This window comes from Pinus tabuliformis, chromosome 9 (assembly GCF_031772625.1).
Source record: "Pinus tabuliformis cultivar Carrire ecotype Pingquan chromosome 9, CPIR1, whole genome shotgun sequence".
Classification (NCBI taxonomy): Eukaryota; Viridiplantae; Streptophyta; class Pinopsida; order Pinales; family Pinaceae; genus Pinus; species Pinus tabuliformis.
This window is the reverse complement of record NC_142307.1, coordinates 259926043-259938236: the sequence shown is the minus strand read 5'-3', so window position 1 is coordinate 259938236 and position 12194 is coordinate 259926043.

Here is a 12194-nt window from a genome sequence, read left to right as displayed (position 1 = left end):
AGGACTGACAATTGGCTTGCCGGTCTGGCTCTTCTCAACCAATGTCGTTCAGAACACCACTATTCCTGAACAGTCGAATCAACAGTTAGACCAGTCCAGAGTTGCCCACCAGCCTTCTACTTCCTCTAATTCTTCCTCTCCTCCTTCCTCTTCACTTGACAGAACTGGTAAAACAAAAAACCAAGTTCCTAAGGAGAAGAAGGAGAAGAAGAAGAAAGAGAAGAAGAAGAAGGAGCCAAAAGCGACTGGGGGCAAACAAGTGTCGTCTAACAAAAATCCACACACAGCACTGACTAGGCCTAAATCGCCATGTGTCATATGCAAGGGAGACCACTTCCACAGAGATTGTCCTTGCATCCCTCGGATACTAAGGGACTGGTCTCCCCGTTTGCACAATCCGGTGGCATCAACCTCTGATAGCCATGTTGAATGCATACCGTCAACTAGCGAAAGTGAAGTCCTTGGACAAAAAGGGAGAGCTAGATCTCCCTGTAGACTGTGCGAAGGCGATCACGCCATCCACCGTTGTCCCTTCTTAGACGAAGCGAAAAGAGTTTTGGATGATCGTCCGGTTTCACCGTTACGACTTCCTCCTGGATATAAAAAACTCTTGCCGAGTCCTTCGTTAGTTGAAAATCCAGCTGGCCCGCTCAAGTGGTCAGCTGAAGCGCCGGTCATTGAAGATGAACCAGCTGAATCCATACCCGACGAAAGTCAAAAGGTCGAGGCGGCAGTTGACCCGGTCTTGCCTTCAGAGGATTTATCTTCGAATGATACAGTCACTGAAGAGGATAAAGATGACACCATCCAAATTCTCTTCATCAACACAGACTCCGACGAGCACGGGGGCACTCCCCCCATTCCTTTATCGCAGGAAGGAAGTTCGTCAGAGCGATACCCGGCCGTTTACTCGGTCCCACCACCAAGCAACCTAGTTGTCTCCTTCGACTGGAACCAACTAGGCAGACCTCGTTTGCCAGCAAGCATACCATTCAGAATTATCGTCCAAATATACAGAATGGTCATGGCTGGCACCATCATTGATGAAGGGGCATCTGTGAGTATCCTTTCCTCCACTGCTTGGAAAGCGCTTGGTTCGCCAGCGCTTTTTCCTTAAATGAAAAATCTGACAGGCTTTGATAAAGGAACCAGTCGACCTTTAGGGATCCTCCCCAATGTGCCTATCACATTGAAAGGGAAGACCGTTCAAATGAACGTGATGGTCGTTCAAGGACCCTTGGATTATAACCTACTCCTTGGACGAGACTATATATATTGCATGGGAGCCATCGTCTCCTCACTCTTTAGAGTAATGTGTTTTCCGCATGAAGGAAGAGTGGTCAAGCTCATGGACCAGCTTTCATTTCCCGTATCACGCATCGCAAATAGTCATATACCATCCCTAAATGGTCTCTTCACGCAAGAAATGTCTCAACCCACGGTCCGTCCTCCCGATGAGCGTGAGTAATTCGGAGGGATATGACTGGAACCCAGGGGGCATGCGTCCTGGTCTGCTTCGGCAGGAGAACTTTGGGTATAGGGTAGGTTTCCGCGGGAGAATATGACTAGTCTGTACCCCGTCCGTCTTGGAAGAGGGGTTATTCTAGAATAATATTCTTTTGTCAACGTTATGTGTTTGGCGCTCGTTGTCACTCACCTTTGTCTATCTCGGTAGACATCGCCGAAGAAATGTTTTGTTTGCTGCGCAAGTGAGACAATCTTTGGTAACCTGAAAGAGGTAGGCCTCTCCCGGTAAAACAAATGTTTTATTGGACTAAGAAGGGGTAACCTTGAAACCATACTTTATACCTGGGGGCATGCAAACCTTTTGGAGTGCAAGCAAGGGGCGGCTATTTATTTTTTAAATTTTTAGGTCCTCCCTTTAAACCTGTAGGTCTAACCCTTTAAACTCGTAGGATTAGTCGTTTCCGAACTTGCATAACGAAAGGATGCGGGGCATAGCTTTGTAAGGCGCAAGCTCCATAAAAAATGGCATCTTACATGAGACATTCTTATCATATGACTGGATAATCGAGCAGTTTTAGCACATAGTTCATGCTCGTTAAAAAATAAACATAAGATCGAGCAGTTTTAGCACATAGTTCATGCTTGTTAAAAAATAAACATAAGACCGAGCAGTGTTTTTCCGCGTTTAAGCTCGTTAAAAAATGAACTACCCTCTGGTAAATAACCACCGTGAATGTAACATTATCAGCCATTAAAGCCTTGGTTGTGTTTGCACCGTCACCTCCACTTTTCCATTGGCCGATCATTCACCTCCATATTGATTGTTTACCCATTTTGAGGAACAGCTGCGAAGAGTGATTTCACTAGCCATCCTTGTGACACTGCCGTGATTGGAAAATTCCAACCCTTACCTGGAATCAGCTGCTAACCCGTTTTATCAGTCGTTCCTCAAAAGACGAGTCTTCTTTAAGCTCTTTTCATCTGACTCGTAAAATATGAAAAGATTGCCGAGTTTTGGCCTTCCAGCTCGTTAAAGCGGCCGGAAGTGCTATCCCTCCTCTAGATTTTAATCTTTTTGGACCTGAGGGATTATTGCACAAAAAGATCGAGCGCTTGTTTTGTTCGGCTCGTTAAAACTATCGAAAACTCATCCCTTCTGTATTGTTTTATACTTTTTCGGACTTAAGGGATTAGATGACGAAAAAGGACTTTCGGAGTTGACTTTACGTACCTTTTCAGACTCTCTAAAAATGAAAAGGACCGAGTTATCTTTGTCGTTAGACTCGTTAAAAACATTAAATAGTGACAAACTTGTCTTTAGACGAGAACGAGTTTCACTATCGCTAGGCTCGTTAAAACATAGCTTCAGGCAAATTATAGAACAAGCATATGTTATCCTCCTCAAGCTTGACAAAAATAAAGAGGTAATGGTCAGCAATGACTGGGGAAAAATTGGGAAGAAAATCAAAGAACTTTATTGGTAGCAAGTCGCTCTTGAACATGACACTTCCACTCCGTGCCTGAGTCGGGTTGGGTTGTTTCATTCACCGGTCACATCGCCATGGTCTCGCCATACCATCCACCTTTGGGGTAAATGCTACCAATCCATCACACAAGTGTCGCCGATATGTTCAAGAGAAGTCATCCAGAGAAGTCAACCGTGTCCCATCCACTACCATACATTATCCTTCATTCTTTCATGACCGCCACCCTGAACTATATATCATCAGATCGTTTTCACCTCCATCAAAATCATTTGCTCCGTTCCATGTCACTGATGTGGGATACATTAAGGCCCTCCTTTGACGGATCGCTTCTTGTCGACATCAGCTCATTATCCAAGAAGTTGATCTAGGGACACCCCCTTCAGTACTTTGAAGCTTGCATGCCTCAATGGCAAGTTTCTCACTTCCGGCGACAGGTATACATCAATGACCTTCAACCGAAAGATTTTGCGTGGTGTTCGACGCCAAGTCCTTTATTCACACCACGTGAATTGTACTGCAGTACCTTGAGGGTCATTATCATTATCGGTGATTCCTCTCGCGCTTGTTAACGGTTTACCTCATTGACTGGTAATCAAGCGATGTCTTTCCATGTTCGACTTCAGAACATTTCTCACGTGGATCGACTTGTACTTAGAGTGAAGATCGAACGAGTTTGAAGACCCCGGATCTAGTTTCATCCATCCGGGCTGCGATATATATTCAGGAAAAATAAAGACATTGGCATGTACAGCATTGCAGCACAGACAATCATCCTACCAAAGGATGTTGATTTCAGCAGGATCATCAGTCTATCATCAGACAATTGTCTGTCCTATGTACATAAAAATGAATTTATAAAGCTGAGCAGGGGAATGCCCGCCTCAGCTAGATCATGAAAACAGTATGAAAAATAATGTATTGTATTGTATCTTATTACAGGTCTCCTCCCAGCATTGAATGAACTTCGGATCCTCCTAATAAAGCATTTCACTCGATAAACGGCCTCATACTTTAGGGGGCAACTGTTATAGACATTTTTGTGCCTTACAGCTATAAGCATGAAATGTCCATAATTCAAGGGATCCAAAGTCCCTAAAGATGTTGTTACAGCTCCTAAAGGAACAAGGTCAACCAATGACAGCTTCTCCCAGAAGTTCTCCACCAAAAACCACTCAGAAATAGTCAATTCAGGATCAATTCAGAGGCTCCACTAGCTGCCTGCGTTGAAATGCAGAGACTACACTGGCTAGGTGCACTGCAAAGTAGGTGGAAGCACTACCAGGGTGCGCTGAGCGGGAAATGACAAATGGCAAGCTCATTCAACGAGGTGGAAAGACCCTGGAAGCTTCCAGAATCTTCTCCAATGACACTTGCCTCAATGAATTCGACTAGTGATGAGTAAGAGGTTCTCAACCTCCAAGTGGAAGCAAGAACTGACAGAGAGAAGCCACAAGTCAAAACATAAGCTGACTCATCCTCTCTGCTTACATCTATATATGGATCTCTCACCCAGAGGTTCAGGAGGCAGGAATTTTGTACTTTGCAGAGAATTGTTGTTGGTTTGAGATTGAGATTAGTACATTGGGTGATTTATAATTTGTTGGAGGAGAGGAAGGGATTCCTTTGCTGGGAGGTAGATGCTGGATCGGAACTCACTTGGTTGTATCTCCTCTTGGACTTTCTTATCTTATCAATAAACTATTTGAGTTTCTCCTACATGCTGTATATCAATGATGTTTTGTTATGCTTACATGTTTAGCTTAATCTGATCTTGAGCTTTTTATGAATGTATATCTGTATCTTTGTGTAGTTTCTCTCTCTTGTGATCTTGCAGGAATTCGGTGAAGCTGGGCCGGTGAAGGAGCAAGAAGCTGGGAGCTACTAAAGAGAGGAGTGATTTGGATTGACAAACTAGCGGAAGACACAGGTTAGTTACATCCTTCTTCCTCATTTACATTTCATAAAGAAGAATACTCAATTAGTTTACCTCGTTTGTTGCTAAGGCACTATCACACCTTAGAGTGGGATAGGGGCATTCCGAATTGGATACTTTTCCCAACAACAACAATACCATGTGATGGCCGGCTGCAACCAGTAAAGAGGTCTGCAAATCTATCTCCCAATGCAAAGACAAGATGACAGCTCTCTAGCATTAAGTAAACAGGGACTTGCATAACACATTCAATGATACATACAAGACTCTAACACAGAGGTGGGATGATAGCCCCTCAAATGCTAAATATCAAGAGCACATGAAACTGCATAACAGGCACAACCTAGAACAGAGAATAAGTGGAAAGTGAGCAATTAACAACAAAAGAAGCTTGTATTAGTTGAAAATGATGACCAGACACTGCAAGTATCAAAGTAGTTACAGTCTCCAGAAGTTGAATCTTACATCAAAACAATAACCATCAACCTCGATTACATCCCATTTATGGGTATATATAGAGTTTGTTTATAAAAATGCTCTGTTGTTCTATGCGTGGAGGGGTCATAATGGACCACCAACAGCTTTAACTGTTTAGTATGGGTCTGTGCTGCAATCTGACTGTGTCTGCAAATGGATTTGATCTTCTCAGACACTCTGTTGTACTTCTCGGGCAGGTGGAGTGTCGTATGGGATGACATTCCATAACTGTTGATTGCGTTTATCTGCTCGAGGCTGATCTTTTCCTTTCTCGGCCATTTTGTCTCGTAAGAGTGGTTGTTTGAGGAGTAAATGCACCAAACACTGATAGATGGCCACTTCTGTCCTTCGGGAGAATGGTATAGGCTATGGACATGAAAGATTGCATGGCAGGGGAGGGATATCAGCCATTGGATCACACAGACGGGCGGCGGATATGACACAGTGGGAAAAATGGAAGAAACGGGAGAAAACAATCATGAGCCATTGGATTAAGTGAATGGACGGCAGATCCAACGGCTATCGGGCCGACAAAGTGCATGGGAATTAACAAGCGGGGACAGGTTTAAGCGGTAAGCGGAATTGATCGCACCGCTTTTGGAGGAGAGCGGAAATCATACAAGGGCGAGTGATCACAATGATCGGGTGACGCGTGGCAGACGTGATAGGGTGAAAACCACTTTATCGCAAGTTAAAGAGTGGTTAGGTTATGGCAGCAAGAGGTGCGAATACCGTTGGATCTTACGGCAGATGATAGAACGATGGAGGAAGTAAACAGGGGTTATCGGCCGGGGAAAGCTATGCAATATGGCAAAAAAACTATCGGCGGTGGAAGGTGGACTTGAACATATATACATCATGCTTCTGAAACCCATTGGGTCCGGGTCTTATCGCATTGTGCACATATATGTGTAAAGGCTGTGCCCCTTGGTTTCCCCAATTGCGATATAGTGATGCGTTACGGTCCACATTGCATCGCTGATCGCAATCGCAATTCTCCTTCTGTCCGCGCCGATTACCACTGCCTACCTGTGCCGATTGCGATCTGGACCATTGATCGACCAGATCGAACGACTGTCATGCATTGGACCGTTAAGCCTGAGATCTTGGTTCTTTCCTAGTTTTGGAGTGTTTTTGCCTCCCGATAGTGTATTGCCGGCCTTCCAAGGGCTTTCCAGCTGCAACTATTTCGGTTGGTGGATGACCCTTTGCCAAAAATTGGAGATTTCAACAACATGAATGGATCCCTTGGCATGATTTCAAGCAGATTTGCAGACTTTGGGAGTGTTTTGGATCCATTTTTTATCCTTTTGTGCACTACCAAGAAGACCAAGCCTGTCTCTGACCATAGAGAGTCCTCATTGTATAGCAGAGCTAACACTGGGTCCTTATGGGGATGAGATCCTCCCTGTGAGGTCTCAAGAACTTGCAGATCAATGCCTTTCCTGTGAAAAAAATTATCAAAATTTCCTAGTGTTCCATTGGGCATGGAGTCTACTTTTCTTACACTAAACTGATAAAACAAAATATTTACAACTTTAAGGCCAAAAGACCTTAAACAACATAAATTTTCAGAAAACACCCATTAACTGGGCCATAAAAAACTGCCTCTCCTCCCATACTTTTCAGGATGAAAGTTTTGTTCCTTTGAATTTGAGAAATGATAAAAGGCCCTGTCCAGAAAGCATCAAACTTCCCATGATTGCCTTTCTTTTCCTTTAGTGCATCCCACTTCAGAACCAAGTCTCCAACCTGAAAATTATCTGCTTTTGTCCCTTTGTCAAAAGATTCCTTGATCTTTTTTCTGATGTGTTGTAGCCTTCTCAACCAGTCGTTCTCTGATTTGATGTACCTATGCCATGTCAGTGATCCCTTTTGCCATGTCTTCCTCCAGCTTTTATATTTCTTTTTCAATCAGAGGAAGGAGCAAAGGATGTGTTGGTCTCCGCTTCTGCTTGAAAGGTATGGTATCTTTCTCTAAAGGAATCTTATGCGGGATGATTTTCTTATCACAGGTTTTCAGGTCACTATATTCCCAGGCAAAGACATCAGAAAACTGCCTCATTGAATTGCAGTATTCAGAACATTTGTCAGCAGACAGATGAGTGGACAGATTTACATATCCAGGCTGACTGGGACTCCCTATATCATGCTTACAGACTGCAGACTGATCTTTATTTTGGACAGCTTTATAGGGCATGTCAATCTGGTCAAACAGTCTTTCTAGAGGAATTAGACCCTTTGGAATATGATTGCTGGGAAGTTGGACAATACTAACTTTGCCAATTTTTTTTCTAAGCTGGAATTGGGGGTCTTCTTCTAAAGCTTCATTTTCTTGGTCAATTTGTGTTTCAGAGAACTCATCAATGACTTGAAGAAACCTATTCACTTCACCATCATCATCAATCTGCTCCTCCTCAGCCTAAACAATTGGTTTCTTGAGCTGCAATGAGGCCTTCTAAGACTCTTCAATTTGGAGGACACATGCTCCAAAATCAGTGTCTACAACATAAATGGGATGATTAGAAGGATTCTTGTCATCACTGATGATACATTCCAACTGTGTTTCTCTGTACAATCTTCTGCTTTCTCCTCCAAAAACTGGGACAGTGGCATAAGATAAATCATTCTGTAATGTCCCACCTAGTCTTTTAATCCATCCTCTTGACAACAACATGCCAAATTTGAGAGGGACATCTGCTACCACAATGTCCATCACCATGCTCTTCATGGGCAGCTGGGTTAGGGTAATGGCTAAATCTTTGATCAATCCTAGACACTTTAATTTCCTTGAATCAAATGAGAATAGATCATGGTATGGTCTGGTGATATCAAGGCCTAACTCTTCCATGACAGCTTTTGGCATTAGATTGTGGCTGGTCCCTGTATCTAGCAGGCAGTTGTGGAGGATTTTGTAATGAATGGTCAAGGAGACATAAAAAGATGGAGAACTATCATCAGCAAGTTTGGTCATTGGGCTGAGCACAACCACATATTTGTCATCTTGCAAATTGATAGAGTCGGTGGAGGCTTGTTTGTCTTTTAGCTCAAGAGCTTCAAGGATAGGCTTTCTAAACACTTCACTCTTTACAAGTTCTAACAGAGGCACATATATTTTTAACTTCTGGACTTCTGCTTCCAAGATGAAAGGAGAAGGGGACTTGTCAAGGCCTCTTACCTCTTGAGCTGGTGCTTTGGGGATGACTGGATCAGCTGCTGGTCTTCTCTGTCTAATATTATGTGCCTCTGTTTGGACAACAGCTCTTTGGGCAGGACTCTCCTTGACGTTATTTTCATTTGACCTCAGATTATATCTTTGCTGCTCCTCAGTTTGTAGAACAACCTCTCTGTCCCACCTTTGACTATTTTGGTCCTGTAGCAATGATTCTTCATATGCAGCCAATGTTAAAAAAGGAGCACTGCCTTTATCTTCTATGCAATGAATTTCATCCTCATCTTCAAACTGTTCCTCCTCCATGACTACATTTTGAAAAGGAGCTTTAACCTTTTGATCTTCGCTAGTTTCTTTACCCTTCTGAATTATTTGCATTTGTTCATTTGCTCTTTTGAATGGATTTTGGTTTCTGAGAGCAAATGTGTTCTGCTGCTTAGATATTTTAGCGGCCAATGACTCTATCATTCTAGTCATTTTATCAAATTTGGGATCGGAAGGTGAGGCAGAGGAAGAAGAAGGCTCACCTCTCCGCCTCCTTCGGTTGGCATGACTTCTGAGTTTTTCTGCAGCCATAATATTAGATTCTACTTCTAGGGCTGCATTCTGCATGTCAGCCAGAGTAGCGCATCTCCTTTCTCTGAGCAGCAGACAGAAATCAGAGTCAAAGGCACTAGCATAGGCAAGTTTGGCAGAGGTGGGGGTAGGCTTTACTTCAGCTGGTATCTTACCATACATACGATTGAACCGTTTATTAAAATCAGGCACTGATTCCCCATTTTCCCTCCTCAGGTTTCCAAACTCAGTATGATAGTATAGCAGGTCCTTCTTATCTCCCCATTTCTTCAAAAACGCATCATCTAAAGCTTCAATATCAGCAATAGATCTAGGGGTCAGTTCTCTGAACCACTTTCTAGCCTCTCCATCAAGGCTCCGGACAAAAATTCTCATCCACACATCATTTTCACTTATATCTAAGTTATTAGCATAACTATAGAAAGACTCAAGGTGTTCTTCAACTATTACTCCCTTTGTACCAGTAAACTTGGGCATATATTTATGATATTCTCTCGCAGGCATGGGATTCAGAGGAACAGGCAAGACCAAAGGTCCATATCTAGCAGCAACAATTCTTTCTATCTTCGTGGGTGCTTGCTGGCCTGCCATGACTGGGGTCGGAGGAAGGATACTGGTAGATTGAGTGGTGTGGAACAATGCAATGGATGATGGAGACAAAGGGATGTGATTGACTATATCAGATTCTTTCTTTGGACTGAGATCCAAAGGGGAACTAAATGAGCAAGGAGCTTTATAAATCTTTGCAGCTGATTCTTCCCTATCAGTACTAGGTTTGAGATCCTCAAACTGTGTATCTTCAACTAAAAACTTCTCATGCAGAGACAAATAAGATTTCTTGGGCTTACCCGATCCTGATGCTCCTTTCTGTGATGTTTTCTTCGGGTTAACGATCTTCTCAGGATCAGGCACTGGAAAAGCTGGTGATTTCTAAGGATTTCTTCGAGTGTGTCTCACAAACTAAGCCAGGACTATAATGTGGAGTCACCAAAGGTTGGTCTTCCTCCAGTGGAGTAGCCAGATAGATGATTAAAACTAGAAATGTGCCCAGACCTTATCTATCATCAAACTCTGGAACTGTGTCATTTTCCAAGGGAAGCTGAGCTTCAATCTCCTCTCCCCGGCAGCGGTGCCAATTAATGTTATCACCCCAAGAAACTCTCCTAGGTTGTATCTCGGAGATGTTCGGGAACATTACAAACTCAACAAAATGTTCGAAACGGATGAATGGGAGGAATGATGCTTGTTCAAGCCAAATAACCACTTCTATTATGCTTAACTCCAGACATGGGTGAACACCCCCAGACTACAAGGCTTTAGACCACCAATTACTCACAGTTTGAGGATTAAGTGAATATGGAGAATATTGACCACACCAGCAGATGCACAATACCATGTGATGGCTGGCTGCAACCAGTAAAGAGGTCTGCAAATCTTTCTCCCAATGCACAAAAAGGATGATAGCTCTCTAGCATTAAGTAAACAGGGAACTGCGTAACACATTCAATGATACATACAAGACTCTAACACAGAGGTCAGATGACAACCCCTCAATGCTAAATATCAAGAGCACATGAAATTGCATAACAAGCACAGCCTAGAACAGAGAAGAAGTGGAAAGTGAGCAATTAACAGCAAAAGAAGCTTGTATTAGCTGAAAATGAAGATGAGACGCTGCAAGTATCAAAGTAGTTACAGTCTCCAGAAGTTGAACCTTACATCAAAACAACAACCATCAACCTCGATTACATCTCATTTCTGGGTATATATAGAGTTTGTTTACAAAAATGCTCTGTTGTTCTATGCGTGGAGGGGTCATAATGGACCACCAACCGCTTTAACTGTTCAGTATGGGTATCTGCTGCAAACTGACTATGTCTGCAAATGGATTTGATCTTCTCGGACACTCTGCTATCCTTCTCGGGCAGGTGGAGTGTCGTATGGGATGACATTTCATAACTGTTGATTGCATTTATCTGCTCGAGGCTGATCTTTTCCTTTCTCGGCCTTCTGTCTCTTGAGAGTGGTTGTTGAGGAGTAAATGCGCCAAACACTGATAGATGGCTGCTTCTGTCCTTTGGGAGCATGGTACAGGCTATGGACGTGAAAGATTGCATGGCGGGGGAGGGATATCAGCCACTAGATTGCACAGACGGGCGACGGATATGACACGGTGGGAAAAATGGAAGAAACGGGAGAAACAATCATGAGTTGTTGGATTAAGTGAATGGACGGCAGATCCAACGACTATCGGGCCAACAAAGTGCATGGGAATTAACAAGCGGGGACGGGTTTAAGCGGTAAGTGGAATTGATCGCACCGCTTTTGGAGGAAAGCGGAAATCGTACAAGGGCAAGTGATCACAATGATCGAGTGATGCGTGGAAGACGTGACAAGGTGAAAACCACTTTATCAGGAGTTAAAGAGTGGTTAGGTTATGGCAGCGGGAGGTGCGAATACCGTTGGATCTTATGGCAGATGATAGAACGATGGAGGAAGTAAATGGGGATTATCAGCCCGGGGAAAGCTATGCAATATGGACAAAAACACTATCGGTGGTGGAAGGCGGACTTGAACATATATACATCATGCTTCTAAAACCCATCGGGTCCGGGTCTTATCGCATTGCGCACATATATGTGTAAAGGTTGTGCCCCTTGGTTTCCCCGATTGCGATATAGCGATGCGTTGTGGGTCGTTGATCCACGCGCGCGATCGACGATCCACATTGCATCGCTGATCGCAATCGCAATGCTCCTTTTGTCCGCGCCGATTACCACTGCCTGCCTGTGCCGATTGCGATCTACCGATTAGATCTGGACCATTGATCGGCCAGATCAAACCACTGTCATGCATTGGACTGTTAAGCTTGAGATTTTGGTTGTTTCCTGGTTTTGGAGTGTTTTTTGCCTCCCAATAGTGTATTACCGACCTTCCAAGGGCTTTCCAGCTGAAACTATTTGGGTCGGTGGATAACCCTTTGCCAAAAAGTGGAGATTTCAACAGCATGAATGGATCCCTTGGCATGATTTCAAGCAGATTTGCAGACTTTGGGAGTGTTTTGGATCCATTTTTTATCCTT